The following is a 22,899-nucleotide window of genomic DNA, read 5'->3' on the forward strand; positions in this document are numbered from 1 at the left end:
CTGAACAAGTGTCTCCTCCTTTAGCAAGGCGGAAATCTAGCACTAGTCGATTCTGAAGCATCATCATCTGAGTCTCCTGTTCATCAGTTTCAAAGCATGGGCGGTCGAGTTGGCAGATTTTTTTGATATCATACGCAAGGTCAATGATCTGATCTAGGGCCATCTCAATACCCCAGCCAGGAATAAGGCCTCCCAGCAACCTGGACCACCAGGTTTGTTGATGGAAGAAGTTGTGCAAGTCCTGTTTTGTTTTTCCTCTACTTGTTGCTTCATACTGATTCACCTGCTGGTGGGTGTTCCATTCATCATCTACTTCAGGCATCTCACGGTGGGGTGGGGGGGCGGGGGTGAAAAGTGGTAAGGGCATGAGAATGATGGAAAGGTGAACAGATAACACATCGGTCAGGGGGCTTAGCTTGAATAAAGAAACCATTAGTAACAGGAAGAGGATTGGGAGTGCATAGTATTTTTGGTCTTTCTTCATCTTTCCAGCTTGTCTTTTATTACTGTAGTGACTGAATACAGGAAATTTGTAAAGGTATTTCTGTCAGTGGCAGTAGGTTGGATAGGATAGGATTCCGTCAAGAAGGTATAGTGGTCAGTCTCATGGCAATAGGTACCTTAGGGTTTGGTGATTTCTGTACTTATGTGCTCAATACTGCAATCTGCATGGTTCATTTTGAAAAGAGAACTGACTGTGTTGCGAATGCCCTGGCCAGGGCTGCAAGCGGCTGCTGAGGCCATAGCTCTGAGGTTGGCTGGTACCTGAATTGGTGTTTTTCTTCATAAACGTCTCCACGAAGGACAGGTGATACGGAACGGTCCAACTACTCGGAGCGTTCCACGGCAGCGAGACCAGGCCCATCCTTCACAACGCCGGGGACAGGGAGAACCTCAGTACGTCGTGACACTTGGTGTTTGCGTACCGGGGATCCACGCACAGCTTGATGCAGCCACACACAAAGGTGGCCATCAGGTTGAGGGTGGCATTGGGTGTATTTTTTTTCCTCCATTGCCCAGATCTTTGTACAGTGAGTCCCTTTGGACATCTTTGATCTCCATATAAACTGGAAGATGGCCCAGGTGATTGCAGCGGCACAGGTTCTGGGAATAGGCCAGACCTGTGCCACGTATATTAGCAATGACAGTCCGTCACACCTGATGACCAGGTTTTTTTCCCCGCGATGGAAGCTACAGTTGCTCTCCATCTGCCCAGTTTCTTCCTCACTTTGCTGATACGCTGCTCCCAAGACTTGGCACACGCCCCAGCTCCCCCCCCCCCCCCCCCGCCCCGAACCAAATACCCAGCACCATCAGGTGGTCGGTCCTGATGGTGAAGGGGATCAAGGATTGGTTGGCCCAGTTCGCGAAGAGCATGGCCTCGCTCTTGCCTCGGTTTACCTTGGCCCCCTGAGGCCCGTTCAAACTGGTCACATATGCACAGGAGTCTTCGCACGGACAGTGGATCCAAGCAGAAAACGGTGACGTCATCCATGTACAGGGAGTCCTTAACCTGCAGGCCCCTGCTGCCAGGAATAGTCACCCCTCTCAGGCTCGCATCCTTCCTGATGGACTCGGCAAATGGCTCTATGCAGCACACAAACAAGACAGGAGAGAGAGGGCAGCCCTGCCTGACTCCAGATCTGTCTGGGAAGCTATCTGATTCCCACCCATTGATTGAGACTGCACTGACAATGTTGGTGTAGAGCAGTCTGATCCAATTGCAGATTCCCTCCCCAAAGCCTATTTTGGAGAGAACATCTCTCATATACCTGTGTGATATCCTGTCAAAGGCTTTCTCCTGGTCCAGGCTGATCAGGCAGGTGTCCAACCCTCTGTCCTGCATGTAGGCGATCGTATCCCTGAGGAGTGCGAGACTCTCAGCGATTTTCCTGCCCGGCATAGCACAGGTTTGGCCAGGGTGAATCACTGACCCCAGAGCAGAGGGATTGTCTTTTCCTGCTTGGGCAGTGCTGCCCTCCTTTCTCCCCACGGCGGTCTGTCTCTTCCTCTGGTGATGATCCTCCTTGCGCCCGTCCTCACTGTCGGAAGAGCCGCCTGTATCCTCGTCGTGTAGGTGTCGCTTCCCCCTTTGCTGGGTGGCGTTGTGGCCCTTGAGAGGTTTCCTCTTCCTGCTTTTGACAGTAATCCAATCCTCTACCTCCTTTGATCCCTCCTCTTCCATTTCCTCCGTCTGTTTTGAAGGAGCTTGGATCAGCTGCTGCATCTCCCCGCTGTCTGCCGTCTGCTCTGCTACAGCCTGCCCTTCCTTCTGGGTGCCTCCAGACACCGTTCCCGTGCTGTTTTGTGGTACCTTGCTGGTCTTAGTCGGTCCACGGCTCATGTTGCCATCTGTGAGTAGGTGGCAGCTCCTTGTCTTGGGCAGGTCTTGTACATGTGGCCCGCCTCTCCGCACAGATTATAGTTCTTGGCCGCCTTACATTCCTTGGTTGGGTGGCCTTCCTGCTTGCAGTTTCAGCATACGGTCACCTTACAATCCGCCGCCATGGGACTTCGATGTTGTGGCTATTACGGAGACATGGCTAGATCAGGGACAGGATTGGATGTTGCAGGTTCCAGGGTTTAAATGTTTTAGTAGGGTCAGAGGTGGGCGTAAAAGAGGGGGGGGTGTGGCTTTGCTTGTCAAAGATAGTATTACAGCGGTGGAAAGGAAGATGGACGAAGATTTGCCATCTGAGGTAGTTTGGGTTGAGGTTAGGAATAGGAGAGGTGAGGTCACCCTGTTAGGAGTCTTTTACAGGCCTCCTAATAGTCCTAGAATCGTTGAAGAAAGGATTGTGAAGATGATTCAGGAGAAGAGTGACAGTAATAGGGTGATTGTTATGGGAGACTTTAACTTTCCTGATATTGATTGGGAAAGCTATAGCTCAAGTTCGTTAGATGGGTCAGTGTTTGTGCAATGTGTGCAGGAGAGTTTCCTGACACAATATGTAGATAAGCCAACAAGAGGTGAGGCCATACTGGATTTGGTTCTGGGTAACGAACCAGGCCAGGTATTAGAACTAGAGGTAGGTGAGCACTTTGGGGACAGTGACCACAATTCGGTGATTTTTACTCTCGTGATGGAGAGGGATAAGTGTGTACTACAGGGCAAGAGTTATAGCTGGGGGCAGGGAAAGTATGATGCGTTGAGGCATGACTTAGGATGTGTGGATTGGAAAAGTAGATTCCAAGGCAAGAGCGTAATTGATATGTGGAACTTGTTCAAGGAACAACTATTGAGTGTCCTTGATAAGTACGTACCTATCAGGCAGGGAGGAAAGGGTCGTGTGAGGGAGCCGTGGTTTAATAAGGAATTGGAATCACTTGTTAAATGGAAGAGGGCGGCTTTTGTAAAGATGAGGCGTGAAGGTTCAATAGGGGCGATTGAGAGTTATAAGGTAGCCCGGAAGGACCTGAAGAGAGAGCTAAGAGCAGCAAGGAGGGGACATGAAAGGTCCTTAGTTGGTAGGATTAGGGAAAACCCTAAGGCTTTCTATAGGTATGTTAGGAATAAAAGAATGACTAGGGTAGGAATAGGTCCAATCAAGGATAGTAATGGGAAGTTGCGTGTGGAGGCTGAAGAGATTGGGGAGGCACTGAATGAATACTTTTCGTCAGTATTCACTCAGGAACAGGACATTGTTGTCGATATGAATACTGAGGCATGAATAAGTAGAATGGATGGCTTTGAGATATGTAGAGAAGAGGTGTTGGAAATTCTGGCAAGGGTGAAAATAGATAAGTCCCCTGGGCCTGATGGCATTTGTCCTAGGATTCTCTGGGAAGCAAGGGAGGAGATTGCAGAGCCATTGGCCTTGATTTTTGTGTCCTCTTTGTCTACAGGAGTAGTGCCAGAGGACTGGAGGCTAGCAAACGTGGTTCCCTTGTTCAAGAAGGGGAGTAGGGATAATCCTAGTAACTATAGGCCAGTGAGTCTCACTTCTGTTGTGGGCAAAGTCTTAGAGAGAATTGTAAGGGATAGGATTTATGCACATCTGGATAAGAATAATGTGATCAAGGATAGTCAGCATGGTTTTGTGAAGGGCAGGTCGTGCCTCACAAACCTTATTGAATTCTTTGAGAAGGTGACGAAGGAGGTAGATGAGGGGAAAGCGGTAGATGTGGTATATATGGATTTTAGTAAGGCGTTTGATAAGGTCCCCCATGGTAGGCTACTGCAGAAAATACAGAGATATGGCATTGAGGATGAGCTGGAGGTTTGGATTAGGAATTGGCTGGCTGGAAGAAGACAGAGGGTAGTAGTTGATGGCAAAGGTTCATCTTGGAGTGCCGTCACTAGCGGTGTTCCGCAAGGATCTGTTTTGGGACCATTGCTGTTTGTCATTTTTATAAATGACCTGGAGGAAGGGTTAGAAGGTTGGGTGAGCAAGTTTGCAGATGATACGAAAGTCGGAGGAGTTGTAGACAGTGAGGAAGGATGTGGCAGGTTACAGCGGGATATAGAGAAGCTGCAGAGCTGGGCAGAAAGGTGGCAAATGGAGTTCAATGTAGCTAAGTGTGAGGTGATTCACTTTGGTAAGAGTAATAAAAAGATGGGGTACTGGGCTAATGGTCGGATACTTGGTAGTGTGGAAGAGCAGAGGGATCTTGGTGTCCATGTACACAGATCTCTGAAAGTTGCCACCCAGGTAAATAGTGCAGTGAAGAAGGCATATGGCGTACTGGCTTTTATTGGTAGAGGAATTGAGTTCCGGAGTCCTGAGGTCATGCTGCAGTTGTATAAGACTCTGGTGCGGCCTCATCTGGAATATTGTGTGCAGTTTTGGTCGCCATACTATAGGAAGGATGTGGAGGCACTGGAACGGGTGCAGAGGAAGTTTACCAGGATGTTGCCTGGTATGGTAGGAAGATCCTATGAGGAAAGGCTGAGGCACTTGGGGTTGTTTTCATTGGAGAAAAGAAGGTTTAGGGGTGACTTGATAGAGGTGTACAAGATGATTAGGGGATTAGATAGGGTTGACAGTGAGAACCTTTTTCCACGTATGGAGTCAGCTATTACAAGGGGGCATAGCTTTAAATTAAGGGGGGGTAGATATAGGACTGATGTTAGGGGTAGGTTCTTCACTCAGCGAGTCGTAAGTTCATGGAATGCCCTGCCAGTAGCAGTAGTGGACTCTCCCTCTTTATGGGTATTTAAGCGGGCATTGGATAGGTATATGGAGGATATTGGGTTAGTGTAGGTTAGGTGTGCTTTGATCGGCGCAACATCGAGGGCCGAAGGGCCTGTACTGCGCTGTAATGTTCTATGTTCTAATGTTCTATGTGGCCTGACCTCCCGCAGGTTTGGCATACTTTCGGCTGCCCTGCGTATGTCAGGTAACCTCTGCTTCCTCCGATGGCAAAGCTGGAGGGTGGGTGGAGGATGTTCCCACTGGCATCGACCCTCAGGGTTACCCTGTCCTGTCGTTTGCTGGTCCAGATCCCGAAAGGATCGACCACATCGGTACTCTCTCCCTCGACCTGGACGTATCTTCTCAAGAAGGTCAGGACATCTGCTGGGACGTGAGGGTTGTACATCTGGATTGTTACAACCCGATTCCTCTGCGCAGGAAGCCCACACAACGGGACCGCCGAAAAGATCGAGAACAGAGGTTCCCCTTCCTTCTCCTTGAAGACCTTCAGGAGCTGCTTGCAATTCTTCACGCTCCTGAAGGTCATGTCGAAATACCCTGCCGCAGGGTTCAATAATCATGTACTTTCATCTTGAATGAATTAAATGTGGTGCCAGTAGAATGCCACAGGCTGTCTGTCAACCTGTACGGTGGCCTAATCCTTCCAAGTGGAATTTTAAGTTTTATTAGCTTGAATTTGACTTGCACTTCTGGTTGTTTTAAAGTTGAACTGAAATACCCTTTTGTTTTGGAAAAGCTAGCAATGTTTGGTTCTTTCAGCAGTGCATCATTTTCTTTGACCGTCTGGTTAAAGAGTACAAACTGATTTTAAAAGCAGCAGTTAGATTTGATCAAAATCAGTGGTCTTAAGTTCACTCATCTGTGCAATTGTAACACTCCTAACACACGGTGATAAGTGATTCGTTGGGGGAAGGTCGTTGGTCTCGAAGATTCGTTGGTCTCAGCAGATTGGTCCTCAGAGTAGGGAGGGGGCAACAGAGTAGGCAACTTTGTTTTATGAAGCGTGTTCCCCTTAACCATACTGTGGGTGAGTCTTGAGGAGGTCAGCTGACAGGAGGAGAGACATAAAATATTTCCTTCTCCAAATCAGAATCCATTCCTCATCCATTCTTTATTGACCTTTGGGAGAGGAGAGGATGGGGTATAAGGAACAGTCTTTGTCATTCGTCCGGTCCCGCGTAGCTGCAGCCTGTTCTTATTCTTATTTCCTTTTCATTAGGGCTCCTGACATTTCAGCTTAGATTCTAAATCTTTGCTTTCCTTTTTTTTCTAGCCAATTCCAAATCTGCTTCTAAAACATATGCTTTAAATTTGCGTTTTAGTTCTATCCAATCTAATTCAGAACCTTCTTCAGTTAATGGGCTAACTCCCTGTTTAATACACTTCTGTCTCCATGATCCATGTTGCAGTGATTTTTCCCATTTTTCTCTAATTACCTTTTTCCACACTCCTATGGCTTCTTTCTGCTTACTTCCCTTTTTTTCCCCCAAATCCCTTGTTCAATTTTAATGAGTAGAGTTAAATCATGTGTGCCTCCTAGAGACCAATCCTTTATTTAGTTGAGCAGCAGTAGACAATATTTCCCTTAATTGTTTCTCATAATTAGGATACAAACTTATTATTTCCGTTAGGGGATATTTGTCTTTCATCTTATCTGGAGTTACACGCATATTTATCCTACCTACTTTAAATCTTTGCAAAACTATTGATGTACAGGGGCACCAACCCCCATCACTACAGGGCAGAACACAAAACACAAACATTCACTCACCAATAAATAAATGTGCATCCAAACTTTCTGCAAGCTTCTGTGTGCCTGTCTCGCTTTTTCTCTCTCACTCCCTCTGGCACAGGGGTGAGCACTGCTGCCTCACAGCGCCAGAGACCTGGGTTCATTTCTCGCCTAGGCGACTGTGCAATCTCCACACAGACATTCTCCCAGTGTCTGCGTGGGTTTCCTCCGGGTGCTCCGGTATCCTCCCACACTCCAAAAATGTGCAGATTAGGTGAATTGGCCATGCTAAATTTCCTGTACTGTTAGCTGAAGGGGTAAATGTAGGGGAATGGGTCTGGGTGCGTTGTGCTTTGGCGGTTCGGTGTGGACTTGTTAGGCCGAAGGGCCTGTTTCCACACTGCAAGTAATCTAATCTCTCTCTCACATGCACACACATACACAAATATTTTAGAAGGTAACAACCCAACAATGAACAATAAGACTAATTATTTCACAAAGCATTCTCGACATTGTAAAACTTGACAGTTTCTGCCTTTAGTTCCAATTTAAACATCTCATTTAGGGTTCCATCAGGGTAATGTGAGAGTGAAATGGGAGAAGTCACACATGACGATACAGAACAAGAGCAATCAAGGTATAATCTTACCTTGTGGGCCCATTGGTCTCAGGTCTAACCCTTAGGTGAAGCTACTCTTTTCCAGTTTCACTCAAACTTAGCGCTTATTTGGAACCCTACTCACAGCATCAAATTTTTAAAGTCCAGATTTGAGACAGCCCAGGGAATCCCTTGTGGACTCAGACCTGTAAAGCCTCTGTCTTGGTTTGTCCCGGAGATTGTACTCTTTGGAAGTCTGGAATAAAAACCTCTTACAGACAGTTTAATTTTACTCAGCCCCTTTATTCACTAATAGCAACACTGTTACAACATAACACTGATAGCTATAAACTAAACGAACTAGGTTCTAACTAGGAGAGTAGAGTACTAGCTGGCTACTCTGATGTACTGTTCCTTAATACAAATGTTTACAAAAACATTGCATGTTCTTAATTAGACAGATAACAGTGAAAGACAATAATTCATAAAGAAGAAAAGTTAACTGACTGATCTGTGTGCGCTTGACTGATCACTCCTACAGGCCTTGAACTATCCATCAGGTAGGAAAAACAGACCTAGCTGAATTAAGCATCTGCTCATGAGATAAGTTCCTGTAAAGAAGTACCAGTCTAAATTAAGTGGGAGATGTCATAAGGTAACCTTGCACAGCTCGTGTGTCTGATATCATCATTTTACGAAATGGCTTCTTAGCAAGGAGGACAAACTTTTGACCATCAAATGGCTTCCCAACAGATTGTGTCATAATCTCTTCAATGTTGGGTTTAGAATAATTTTAAACTGGGAACAGATTCCTGCTTTTTATCTTAAGCACAGAATCATTCTGTACCGGAGGCTGAAATGTTACTGCACGCTTGTATTTAAAATTATTAATTAGTCTCAAATTAAACATGTCTTCTTTTCAAGTTTATGATTCAAATTCAAATAAGACATAAGATCTGACTAGTTAGAATTGACAGTTGGGGCAGTCTGTAAGGTCTGTAGAGTAGTCTGCAACAACAGCAAGTAAGTGAAAGCTTCATTATTATTACCTGGTAATGGCTACTCAATATCATAATAAAGTCCCAAAATTCAGTTTAATTCAGTGCATAGCAGATAAGCACTAAGTTAATTTTTTTACAGGCTCCAATAGCCTCAGCACTAAAATGGTCTCTTTCCCCTCATGTCTTTATGAACTCTCAAGTCAGCAAAGATTTTTTTTTCTGTCTCTGCCCCGCTTGAAAGGGGTAATAAGAATCCATTATAATTGGCAGCATCTGACCATTAGTTACAAAGCTTTTGATAGTACAGAGTTTCATCTCGGGGTCAAAATCAAACATTGTCATTAATTTCACAAGGGAACAGCTATGAATGTTATCACTTGGTGTCCTGTTCACACAGATTCACAATGCTAAGGCAAATGTTCTTCATTGCCTTACAGCATCCTGTTGTCATTTGGTGAGCCCAGATGTCCCTATTTTCTGCATTCCTTGAGATTCCCTCCGCTTTTGCTGAGCCTTCCTGCCTGTCTATTTTCTAGTGCAGTATTTGTATTCTATAATTCAACATTACATTTTAAAGACAAGTTTGAAGGCTATAGATTTTCTCAGTTAGGGTTCAGTGATGAAGGAGGCCCAGGACCTACATGTCCTTGCAGGTGTGGGAGGGGAGTTAAAGTGTTCAGCCACATGACAATGGGGTTGCTGGGTGCAGGTATCCCAGAGTTATTCTCTGAAATGATCTGCAAGTTGCTAACCTTGCAAGCCAGTCTCCCATGAGGAACCTTATCGAACCCCTCACTGAAATCCATATAGATCATGTCCACTACTCTTCCCTCATCAATTGTCCTTTTTAATTCTTCAAAAAACTCAATCAAATTCATCAGAATGATTTCCAAAGCATAAAGCTATGCTGACTATCTGGAATCAGTCATTGCCTTTCCAAATACATGCAAATCCTGTCCCTTGGGATTCTCTCCAACTTACCCATCATCATCAGGCTTACTGATCTATAGTTCCCGGTCTTTTCCTTACCACATTTCTTAAACAGTGGCACCATGGTAGCTAACTTCCAGTCTTCCAACACCTCACCTGTGCTTATCAATGATGGAAATATCTCAGCAAGGGGTCCAGTAATCACTTCCCTAGTTTCCCACAGAGTTCTAAGGTACACCTGATCAGGTCCCGATGATTTATCTACTTCTGTGTGTTTGAAGACATCCAGCACCACCACCTCTCTAATATTGACAGTTTTCAAATGTCACCATCTATTTCCCCACATTTTAGAAATTCCATGCCCTTCTCCAAAGTAAGCACTGACGCAAAATATTTGTTTAGTATCTCCCCCATCTCCTGCAGTTCCATACATAGGCTGCCTTGCTATTCTTTGAGGAGCCCTATTCTCTCCCTAGTTACCCTTTTGTCCTTAATGTATTTATAAAAACCCTTCAGATATCCTTAGCCCTATTTACCAAAGCTACGTCCTGTCCCTTTTTTGCCTTCCTGATTTCCCTCTTAAGTATATACTCCTCCTAACTTTATACTTGAGGGATTCACTTGATCTCTTCTGTCTACCCCTGTCGTATGCTTCTGTCTTTTTTTTTAACCAAAACCTCAATTTTTCTAGTCACCCAGCATTCCTTTTACCTACCAGCCTTTACTTTCACCCGAACAGAAATGTACTGTCTCTGGACTCTCGTTATCTAATTTTAGAAGGCTTCACATTTTCCTGCCATTGCTTGACCTGCGAACATCTGTCATAAATGAGCTTTTGACAGTTCCAGCTTAATACTGTCAAAATTAGACTTGCTCCAATTTAGAACTTCAACTTTTAGATCTGAGAGTTTGGTGCTGGAAAAGCATGGCAGGTCAGGCAGCAACCGAGAAGCAGGAAAATCAACGTTTCCAGCAAAAGCCCTTCATCAATTTTTCCTGCTCCTCAGATGCTGCCTCACATGCTATGCTTTTCCAGCACCATGCTCTCTACTCTAATCTCCAGCATCTGCGTACTCAAACCCTTAAACTACGGCAGTCCCAGTCTATGTTTGGAAAGTTACAGTTCCCTACCATAACTACCCTATTATTCTTACAAATAACTGAAAGTTCCTTACAAATTTATTTCTCAATTTCCGGCTGACTATTTGGTGGTCTATAATGCAATCCCAACAAGGTGATCATCCCTTTTTTATTTCTTAGTTCCACCCAAATAACTTCCCTGGTTGTATTCCTAGGAATATCCTACCGAAGTGCAGCAATAAAACTATCCCTTATCAAAAACATCACTGGAAGTGCACTTCCTTGTTCAAAAATCAGATGAACTCCGCCTTGAATATATTCAATGACCCCCTAACTGCAGAAGACACCCCCACTTCTGAACGCCATTCCTCTTGCTAATATATCACTTGCAAATCTCATTGCTTGCTGCACCTGTCTGACAACTGACATTGACTGGCGTAGAAGGACAGAGGCGCCTTTGTACATCTACACATCATTCCTGACGAAAGGGTCAAGCCCGATATATCATTTCTCCTGCTTATTTGATGTTCCCTGACCTACTGTGCTTTGCCAGCACCAATCTTGCTGACTCTGATCTCCAGCATCTGCAGTCCTCACTTTCTCCACATCCCATGTACCTCTTTTCTGCTTTTTCTTTTTGCAGCAAAGGTTAAAACTTCATACTGTGGTCCTACATTTACCATGTGTTTGCCAATGGAGACCCAGATGTGGACGACTTTTCCAGAGTCTGTTCACTCCCTTTCCTTTCAGTTCCTGCAAGTCAACAATTGAATCCCAGAATGAAACAAAGAAATGGAAAACAGGGTGAGAAAAGAGCGTGCTATATGCACAGATGTTGGACAGAGGAAGAAAGTTGCAGTCTGGGGTGAAACCCAATCTTCATTCACAGAGAGGAGCAGCAACTTCCGAAGCTCATGGTCCAACGTCAGCATTCAGACAAAAGGAGGGTTCTGACTGGCAGGAGGACCATACTTCTCCCGGTCGCCCAGGGCTCCTCATTGGTCCATTAAAAAATGTTGCAGGCCATTTCTGCAGTGAGCGAGGAGCATGCACATTATTTTGCTGACACCGGTGAACATTCATAGTGCTTGCTGACTCTGAGGAGCATGCACAGTATGCAATGTGAAGATGCTGGTGTTACTGACAAATTTAAGGTGTCTAAATGCCAATCGTTTTAAAAAAAAGGCTGCAGTCACAATTTTCTTTCCCTACTGTGGCTCGATATTTTATTTTATTCTGTTTACATTTTGTGCGGGTGCTCAACTTTTGTATGTGTTTTCCCCAGGGTGGAATGCTGTCCAAATCTAGAGGGGCATAGCTTTAGGGTGAGAGGGCGAAGATTTAAAACGGACCTGAGGGGTAACCTTTTCATGCAAAGGGTGGTGCGTGAATTGAATGAGCTGCCAGAGGAATTGGTAGAGGCTGCTACAATGGTAACATTTAAAAGGCATCTGGATGGGTATATGAATGGGTTTAGTGGGATATGGACCAAATAGATCACTATATTAATTTAGGATATCTTGGTGTGGATCAAAAATGTTGTTTCCATGCTCCATAAATCTATGGCTCAATTTCTACATAGTCAGAACCAATTGCACAAGACTTGGAATAGACTAAACACCCCTTACAGCCTGTCCTTAGCTGTGGCTTAACTGCACATATTTCAAGCAATTTGTCACAGAATTCTGAAGCTTTTTTTTTAAAATTGAACATGCTTTCAGACTTTTATGATGTTTCTAAGGATATCATTTGAGCTAGTAATTTTAAAGGCCAGCCATTTCTCATGCACTCCCATCTCCCAGGTAGAGTCATCACCATCCATTCTCTGTGTTCTTGAAGGGCTTAATTCAGCAATCAAAGAGGCATGAGAAAGGGATGGGGGTGGGAAGGGAGAGAGAGAAAGAGAGAGAATAGATGGGGAGTGCAGAGGGTGTGGGCAGACAGAGAAAATGGACAGAAGGATAGAGAGTGGGCTGAAGAGAGACTGGGGGGGACGAGCGTGCATAAGAGAATGGAGGAGAGAGAAAGGCAGCAGAGGGTTGGAGTGAGACAGAATGGAGGGGTATGAATGTGGGAGAGAGAGAATGGTTGGGGGGGGGTGGGGAAGGAGAAGAGGTGGGAGTGGAGAGAATGGACAGAGAGTGGAGGGAGAGACAGCACAAATCCCATCTTCGCCAGGACTGATGTCGAGTGTCCTACGAACTGGAACCCATTCCTCCACAGCAGACTAGCTTCTGAACAGCACCAAACCTAGACCAACCCACTTACCCTACAGCCCTGCATTTCCCCATTGCTAATACACCCTAACCTGCACATGTCTGGACACTTTAGCATGGCCAATCCACCCTGAACTGCAAATTTTTGAATTGTGGGAGGAAACCGGAGCATCCAGAGGTAACTCACACAGACACAAGGCAGAGAACGTGCCATAGAGCACAGACAGTCCCCTGAGGGTGGAATTGAACCTGGGTCCCTGGGGTCATGAGGCAGTGGGGTCATGAGCCGCTGAGCCATGCCACCCAGAGCTTTGAGGTTCTGCTTTGTCTTTGTAACTTCTAGTGAGCCTGCAACAGAGGATCTCTCCTCCCGACATTGTTGAATCATACCTGCTGCAACCTCCCTTTCCCACCTCTGTTCCTGAGTCCTCCTGCCAGACTGACACAGATGCCATCTGGCCTCCTGCTACCAGTTGCAGAGAACAGTGACAATGTCTGTCACTATTCTGTCCATTACCACCACCTCCCACTCCCCAGCATTGTCATTACTGTCACCACCCACCACCCAGCCTGTTCGCTCCTCCAGCCTGCAGCCCTCTCTCAGATCTCCTTTACCTGTCTGACCCGCTCTCTCCTGACTCTGTCCACTGACCTAATTGGAAGGCTATCTGGAGGGGAAGACCATCTCCCGGAATAAAGTGTCCGGTTAACTTTACTCATTTCCTCCCAAAATGTCTGGAGCCTGGCTTTCAGCTCCATCTCTCTGAGCCGAAGTTCCTCTAACATGTGTTTGCCCTGGAAGACAGCATCCAGATCCTCCCAGCAAATTGAAACACAAGTCCCACCTGGCTTTCTCCAGTGTGTGTTGTGTAACTGCTTTATTATTTCTAGTGGACGAGCAGAGACTGATCTCCAAGTTGTCAGCACAACATCGTGGGCTGAAGGGCATGTTGTGTGCTGTACTGTTCTGTGTTCTAAGTTCGGTATCAATGAGGAAAGCCTCAAATGGGACCTTGGTTTTACATCCACTGCACATCACACAAGCACATATACACACACTCATGCAGACGCTCTTTTTCATACACTTGCTCTCTCCCAGATACACAGACATACTCTACCCACCCTCGCAAAAACTTATACTCCATCACACATTTTACCAAGCATGCACACACAAAGACACACACTCACGTGCACGTGGTGTTTGGTATGCTTACCTTATTGGTCAGTGCATTCAATTCTTGTCTCCCTGCTATAGGACAGGAAATATGTTGTTAAACTTGAAAGTGTTCAGAAAAGATTTACAAGGATGTTGCCATTAGAGGATTTGACCTACATGGAGAGGCTGAATATGCTGGTGCTGTTTTTCCTGGAGTAGAGGCTGACTGGTAACCTCAAAGGTTTTTAAAATCATGAGGGGCACGGTAGGGAAAATGGGAAAGTCATTTTCCCCAGGATGGAGGTGCAAAAGGTTTAGATCGAGAGGGGAAGATTTAAAAGGGACCTAAGGGTCATGCAGTGGGTGGTGCGTGTATGTTGTGAGCTCCAGAGAAAGTGGTGGAGGCTGATACAATACAACATTTAAAAGGAATCTAGATGGGTTGGAGCGATATGAGCCAAATGCTGGTAAATGGAACTAGATTTGCATCGGATATCTTGTCAGCATGGGGGTGTTGGATCGAAAAGTTGTTTTTTCCGTGCTGTACATCTCTATGCCTATTTGATAACAGATGCTTTATTTCAGTTGACGTGAGTATTGTTACCAATCAGAGCAAGGTACTAATATTTAGATGTAAGGGAGAGAGAATTCCTCAAGAAGGTCACTATAAGAATCCTGGGAGACCTCTATTTCTGGTTTACTTTCTAATGAACAAACATTAACTACAAGCACCAACTGTGAATTTATTTTTTCTCACTTTTCTTGTTTTATTCCCTGCTATGATGACATTCTGTGTCTGGATGGTTTGACAGGCTGGGAGATTGTGGATTGGGGCTTGATCGACTGATTTACTGTTTTATTGAATCAGAAGGTGTAAAAGGGGGTCAAAGCTTCAGCAGAGCTGAGAACTGACACCATCTTACTTTGTGGGAACAGGCAGATCAACAGAGGACAGAGAAAACAGCACCTGAAATCTGAGCCAACAGCAGACCACCATGTTATCAGTGCTTTGATTATTAGTACCAATCCTCTACCTTAACTGAGCTTCTCATTCGACCTGAATGTCAGATACCCACTAAATATTCAGGATCCAATCCCTGTCATCCTGAAGCCATGTCTCTAAGGAGTCTCAGATCATAACTATTCTCTTTAACGGGCGCAGTCAATTCACTCACTTGCGTTACAATGCACCACATATTCAGACACCACAGCTTTTAATTTCAATCTTTATAACATTTAGAATTCAGTTTTGATTCCTGGTACATTTATTCTCCTTGTCCCTGTCTATCTTTCTCTGACGTTTATTTTCCACATCACTACTCGCTCACCTGCCTTGAATTGGATTGGCCATGCTAAATTGTCAATACTGTCCAGGGATGTGCAAGTTAGGTGGGTTAGCTATGGGAAATGCAGGGTTATAGTTTCATAGTAATCGAAGCAGGAGTAGGCCATTTGGCCTGTCGAGCCTGCTCGGCCATTCATTAAATTCATGGCTGATCTATCCATAGTCTCAGCTCCTCCTAACGGCATTATCCCAACTACCCTTGGTTCCTCTACCATGCAAAAACCCATCCAACTGTGTCTTGAATATACTTAATGAAGCTGCCTCTATTGCTTCCTTGGGAAGAGAATTCCATAGATTCACTGCTGTCTGGGAAAAGCAGTTCCTCCCCATCTCTATCCTAAATCTGTTTCCCCTTGAGGCCATGTGTCTTGGAACGGTCTCGCCCATAAGAAGAAACAACTAGATAGAGTAGAAGACGGTGGGCTGGCATTTTCTTTTTAGGGGTTAGTGTAGACTTGATTTGCCAAATGGCCTGTTTCCACACTGTAGGGCTTTTATAATTTACTGCAGTTGTGTTTGCTCTGGATCACAGCACCCAGAACCTCCCACCATCTGCAAATCAAAAGACAAGTCCCACCCTGCCCTCTCATTTTTGTGTTACCTAACTGCTTAATCGTTTCTAGTGAAAACAGCCCACACTTCCCGCTGCTGCCAGAAAACTTTACAATGCTGATGAAACAATATTGTTTCAGCAGTATTGAAAATTATAACGCTTTTAACAATACCAATTATTGATTCACTGCTTCTGCTGCATAGCGTTGGGAATACAACATTAGAGGCTGAAAGAAACTAGCAGTTTAAAACAAAATCCCACCTAAAACTGCACTTACTGCCGCTAAACCTGAAAGCACTTCATCCCTATAGTGCAATGAATTCCTACTTTTTACCAAAATCCCAGATCTACTCATTCACTCAGTTGCTGTCTCACAAACGACAGATTTCACTAACTTTTTCTGCTCCCAGGTCGGGCAAAACATCTTTGAAAGCTGCTCTGCAAGTCCAGTCTTCACAACGACTCTTCTTTCACCGAGACAGAGTCAGACAGCACAGAAACAGACCCTTTGGTCCAACTTGTCAGTGACAAAACGATATCCTAAATTAGTCCAGTCCCATTTGCCAGCATTTGGCCCTCTAAACCCTTCCTGTTCACATACCCAGATATCTTTTAAAATGTTGTAATTGTACCAGCCTCCACCACTTCCTCTGGCAGCTCATTCCATACATGCATCAGCCTCTGCATAAAACAGTTGCTCCTTGGGTTCCTTTTAAATCATTCGCCTCTCACCTCAAACCTATGCCCTCTAGTTTCGGACTCCCCTACCCTGGGGAAAAGATCTTGGCTACTCACTCCATCCCTGCCCCTTATGAACTTCAATAAGCTCACCCCTCAGCCACTGACACTCCAGGGAGAGCAGTCTCAGCTTATTCAGCCTCTCCCTACAGCTTAAAGCTTCCAATGCTGGCAACAGCCTTGTACATCTTTCTGAATCCTTTCAATGTTTCACAACATCCTTCCTGCATCAGAAAGACCAGAACTGAAAGCGGTATTCCAAAAGTGGCCTAATCAATGTCCTGTACAGTCGTAACATGACCTCTCAACCCCTGTACTGAATGCACAAACCAACAAAGGCAAGTATACCAAACGCCTTGTTCACTATCCTGTCTAACAGTGCCTCCACTTTCAAGGAACTATGAAGCTGCATTGCGAGGTCTCTTTGTTCTGCAACATTCCCCATTAACTGGAAAGTCTTGCCCTGATTTGCCTTGCCAAAATGCAATACATCATTTATCTTAACTCATCTGCCATTCCTCAGTCCATCTGATCAGTTCTAATATATAATCAAACGTTCTTTCCTCTATCATTCCCTAAATTCTGAAAATCTCCATCCCCCACACACACTGCCTCCATTCTCAACTTGCTGAACCTAATCCCTCCTGAAGGTTCTGATTCATGCTCATTAACAGGCCCACTCTCAGGAGGGATCTGAAACTGACTGAATACTGAATGGACTCGACAGAATTGTCATTGGGAAAATGTTTCCATTGGTAGGAGAGACTAGGACCCAAGAGCACAGTCTTAGAGTAAAGTGAAGACCTTTTAGAACAGAGACAAGGAGAATCTTCTTCAGCCAGACAATGGTGAATCTGTGGAATTCGTTGCCACAAAAGGCTATGGAGGCCAGTCACTGAGTATATTTAAGACTGAGACAGGTTCTTGAGTGTCAAGGGGACCGAGGGTTATAGGCAGAAATCGAGAGAATGAGGTTGAGAAACTTATCAGCTATGATTGAATAGTGGAGCAGATGTAATGGGCTGAATGGCCTAATTTCTGCTCCTTTGTCTTATGGTCTCTTGCTGTCCTGGTCACAGTTTTAGAAATAGGAAATGGGAACAGGCCATTTGGTCTTTCAAGCCTTCACCAGCATTGAACACATCATAATTGGATATGAATATACCTACATTTAGGTGAATACACTGGGACTCTTTTCACTGGAGTATAGGAGGTTGAGAGGTGACTTTACAGAGGCCTATAAAATTATGAGGGTTATATGTGAGTTGAACAGTGAGTGTCCTTTCCCTAAGGTGGAGGTTTCAAAATTAGGCAGCAAATTTTGAAGAAGGTGAGAGGAGAAAGATTTTAAGCACCAGTTTTTTTTCTTTTTACAGAGAAAGTGGTTTGTGTGTGGAATGAATGTCCAGAGGAAGTGGTGGATGCAGATACAGTTACAACATTTAAAAGACATTGGATAAGTACATGAATAGGAACAGCTCAGAGGGATATGGGTCAAACACTGGTAAGTCGGACTAGATTAGCCTGAGAACAGAGTCAGCACGGACTAGTTGCACCAAATTGTCTGTTTCTGTGATGTATGACTGTGTAACTGTTCTGCACGGGTCTTAAAATCATTGTCTTGCCTTCCCCTGGAACCATCCACTTCGTTATTGTTCAAAAATCTGATGAACTCAGCCTTGAATATATTCAATAACCCCATAACTGCAGGAAGACATCCCCACTTCTGAACTCAATTCCTCTTGGTAATACACGACTTGCCTCACTCATTGCTTGCTCCACCTGTCTGACAACTGACATTGACTGGAGTAGCAGGACGCTGAGGCACCTTTGTACACCCACACATCATTTCTGATGAAATGCTCATGCCCGAAACATCGATTCTCCTGCTCCTCAGATGCTGCCTGACATGCTGCACTTTTCCAGAACCACACGTTTTGGTTCTGATCTGCCATCCTCACTTTCTCCACATTCCAATTTAAACAATACACCTCCTTTCTGCCTTTTTGTTCTGCAGCAAAGGCAATAAGTTCACACTGTGGTACTTCAATTGCCATGTGTTTGCCATTTGAGACACAGACCTGGAGCAATCTTTCCAATCTGTTCCCTCTCTGGATTCACTCTCTTTCCTTTCAGTTGCTGCAAGTTAACAACCAAAACCCAGAATGAAAAGAAGTAAATTGAAAAGAGAGTGCTGTACTCACAGATGTTTAGACAGAGGAAGGAAGCTACAATCTGGTGAAACTCAATCTTCATTCAAAGACAGGAGTAGCAACTTTCCAAGCTTATGGCGAACGTCCGCATACGTGTACTATGGGGTGTCTCTGATTGTCAGGAGGATCAGACTCCTTCCGGTCATCCTAATCTTCCCATTGGTCCATGGAAAGAAGGTCTCGGGACGTTTCAGCTGAGAGCGAGTGTGCGTACTATTTTGCTGACACCGGTGAACTTGAACGCAGTCCTTCCTGACACTGAGGAGCATGCGCGATATGTGATATGATGAAAAGAGAAAATGTTGGAAAGTCTCAGCAGGTCTGGCAGTATCTGTAAGGAGAGAAAAGAGCTGACATTTCGAGTCTAACTCACCCTTTGTCAAAGCTAAAGGGTGATGTGACGATGCTAATGTTCCTGACAGATTTTAAGTGTCCAAATGCCAATAGCAGAAAAAGAATGGTTGGACCCACAATTAGTTTCCCCATGTGGTCGACATTTTATTCATTTTGTACTTTGTCTCTTGCTCAACTTTTGTAGCTCTTTTCCCCAAGGTAGAGGAAGTCTAAAACTGGAGGGGCATAGGTTGAGAAAGAAAGGGGAAAACTTTAAAAAGAACCTAAGGGGTAACTTTTTCACACAGAGGATGGTAGGTGTTTGGAATGAGCTGCCAGAGGAAGTGGTGGAGGCTGGTACAATTCCAACATTTAAAAGGCGTCAGGATGCATACTGAATAAGAAGGATTTAGAGGGATATGGACCAAATTTAGGCAAATGGGAGTAGATTAATTTAGGATATCTGATTGGCACAGACCGAAATATTTGTTTCCATTCTTCTCAACCCAATGACACTATTCCTACATAGTAGGAACCAATTTCACAAGACTAGGAACAGACCATTCACCCCTTACAGCCTGTCCTTAATTGTGGCCTAACTCTGCATATTTCAATGCAAGTTTCAGAGAGATGCCTGCAGCTTTTTTAAAGGAATTGAATATGCTTTCAGACTTTAATGATGCTTCTGAATACATTTTAAGTATTCTCAATTTTAAATATCAGCCAGTTCTCATGCACCCCTGTCTCCCAGGTAAAGTCATCACCACTCCATTCTCTCTTTCTTAGAAGGGCTTGATACAGTGATCAACGAGGGCTTGAGGAATGAAAAAGGACAGTGGGGTGGTGTATGTAGGAGAAGGGGGAGAGAATGGACAGAATCCGAGGCTGGTGGAAGCGAGAGAAAGAGGAAATAGACAGGTGGACAGAGGGTGGATGTAGAGAGACACTGGGGGGGACAGATGGTGGTGGGTAAGAGAATTGGGGGCAAAGAATGAGTGGGAATGGCAGGCAGAGAGTTAAGGAGAGAGAGAATGAGAGTGCAGAGTGTGAGGAGAGAGAATGGGGTAGTGCAGAGGGTGGGGGAAGGAGAGAAAATGGACAGGGGAACAGATGATGAGGGCAAAGAGAAATACTGGGGGGACCGATGGTGGGGGAAGAGAATGGTGGAGCAGAGAGAATGTGAGGAGAGACAGAATAGGTGGGGGGAGAGACAACACAAATCCCACCTTCTTCAGAACTGGTGTCGGTGTCCGATGAACTGGAATCCACTCCTGTCACAGCAGACTTAGGGCAATCATTTCTCAAGAGAGAATCATATAGCCCATGCAGGCCCACCTGCTTACCCAACAGCCCTGCAGTTCCCCATGACTAATCCACCCTAACCTGCACATACCTGGGCACTTTAGCACAGCCGAAACACCCTAAACTGCACGCAGAGCTAACCCCACGCAGACACAATGTGCCAAAGTCCACACAGACTATCGCCTCAGGGTGGAATCAAACTCGGGTCCCTGGCGCTGTCAGGCAGCGATGCTGACCTGTGAGCCACCATGCTGCTCAGAGCTTTGGGACTCTGCTTTGTCTTTGTAGCTTCTAACTTCTCATCCGCTCTCAAGAGAGACTCCCTCATCCTGACATTGTTGGACCACACCACAACAACCTCCCTTTTCCACTTTTCTAGACCTGAGTACATTGGTTCCCAAATCTTGTGCCAGACGGTCACCAATGCCACCTGGCCTCCTGATGCCAACTGCAGAGAACAGAGACAATCCCTGTCACTATTCTGCCCCTTACCATCATCTCCCCCTGCCCAACATTCTTTTTACACCCGTAACCCAGCCAGTTAGCTCTTCCACCCTGCAATTCTCTCTCAGATCCCTCTTACCTGCCTGACTCACACTCACACCCTCCAGATACTGTCCACTGACCCAATCAAAGGCTCTGTCTGGAGGGGAATAACCATCTTTCGGAATAAAGCGTCCAGTTAACTTTACCCATTTTACCCCAACGTGTCTGCAGCCTGGCTTCCAGCTCCATCTCTCTGAGCTGAAGGTCCTCCAGCATGCGTTTGCTCTGGATTACAGCATCCAGAGCTTCCCACCTTCTGCAAATTGAAAGACATGTCCCACCTTGCCCTCTCCAATATGTGTTGTGTGACTGCTTAATCATTTTTATTGGCCGAGCAGAGGCTATTAACCAAGTTCAGAACCCATGAGGATGGCTTCAACCAGGACATTGGGTTCACGTCCCATCAGTGGGGGGTGGGGGGAAAAGAGGGGGCACGGTGGCTCAGTTGTTAGCACCAGCGACCCGAGTTCGATTCCAGTCTCGGCTGACTGTCTATATGAAGTCTGCATGTTTGCATGTTTTCCCCATGTCTGCATGGGTTTCCACCAGGTGCTGCAGTTTCCTCCCACATTCCAAAAGATGTGCAAGTCAGGTGAATTGACCGTGCTAAAATGGCCATAATGCTGGGTGCATTAGTCATGGGTAAATGCTGGAAATTAGGCTGGGTGGGTTACTCTTTGGAGGGTCGGTGTGGACTTGTTAGGCTGAAGGGCCTGTTTCCAAGCTGCAGGGAACCACAGGTGACCTCAATACACTTTACACTCACAATCACACACACACACACAAGCACATTTCCATACGCAGACTTCGCTCATACACATGCACTCACTCAAACACACGTGCTCACACCCACACCCTCACACAGTCTTTTACTCCAACATGCACACACTTTACCAAGCATGCACAGACGCAAACACACTCTGTCATGCAAGCACACACACATATAATTCGATGTGGTGAATTTGCATTTATTGAGTTGTATTTGCAGATACATTCTACTTTGCTCAAATGCACAACATCTGCAGGCAGTCAATCTATGTAATATTTTATATATTTCAACAGTGGAAGTAGAACCGGTCTGATTCAAGATTGGGATACAGACATACTCAAACCTGACAACTTTAATGCATTAGGAGACAATGAGGTCTGCAGATGCTGGAGATCAGAGTTGAAAGTATGTTGCTGGAAAAGCACAGGTCAGGCAGTATCCGAGGAGCAGGAACATTGATGTTTCAGGCAAAAGCCCTTCATCAGGAATGAGGCTGGGAGCCTAAGGGGTGTTGAGATAAATGGGAGAAGGTGGAGCTGGGGAGCAGGTGGCTGAGAGTGCAATAGGTGGATGGAGGTGGGGGGATAAAGGTAATAAGTCGGAGAGGAGTGGAGCGGATAGGTTGGAAGGAAGATTGACAGGTCATGATGATGTTACTGAGCTGGAAGGTTGGAATTGGACTGAGGTGGGAAATGAGGAAACTGGTGAAGTCCACATTGATGTCCTGGGGTTGAAGGGTTCCGAGGTGGAAGATAATAGGTTCTTCCTCCAGGCGTCGGGTGGTGAGGTAGTGGTGATGGAAGCGGCCCAGGACCTGCATGTCCTCTCAGCTACCTTCTCTCAGCTCCACCCTCTCCCATTTATCGCTCCATCCCGGAGGCTCCCAGGCTCATTCATGATGAAGGGCTCCAGCCTAAAACGCCAATTCTCTTGCTCCTTGGATGCTGTCTAACCTGCTATGCTTTTCCAGCAACACACTGTCAAACTTTTAAAGCGTTGTCTGAGCTGAGATGTCACTTTTTTAAAAAATGAAACCTTAAGTTATATTGAGAATGTGACTTGAAGGAAGTTCTGGGAATTACATATTAATTGAACTGAAACCTGCACCCCATTCTAAAAGATGAAAGACTTAACAGCAATCTAGGTTTGTTCAATATATCATTTCAGTTGCTTGAAACTATAATCTTTTGCTACAAATTCTGTGTCTTATGATCCTTCTCCACAGCTACTC

The 22,899-nt window shown here is 45.3% G+C and overlaps 1 protein-coding gene across 1 annotated transcript in view; it reads left to right on the plus strand.

The window, feature by feature from the left end:
- The window catches only part of LOC140470706 (histone H3), a 375,678-nt gene that overhangs the window by 82,612 nt on the left and 270,167 nt on the right, over positions 1-22,899 (plus strand). The window lies entirely within an intron of this gene.

This window comes from Chiloscyllium punctatum, chromosome 52 (genome assembly GCF_047496795.1).
Source record: "Chiloscyllium punctatum isolate Juve2018m chromosome 52, sChiPun1.3, whole genome shotgun sequence".
Classification (NCBI taxonomy): domain Eukaryota; kingdom Metazoa; phylum Chordata; class Chondrichthyes; order Orectolobiformes; family Hemiscylliidae; genus Chiloscyllium; species Chiloscyllium punctatum.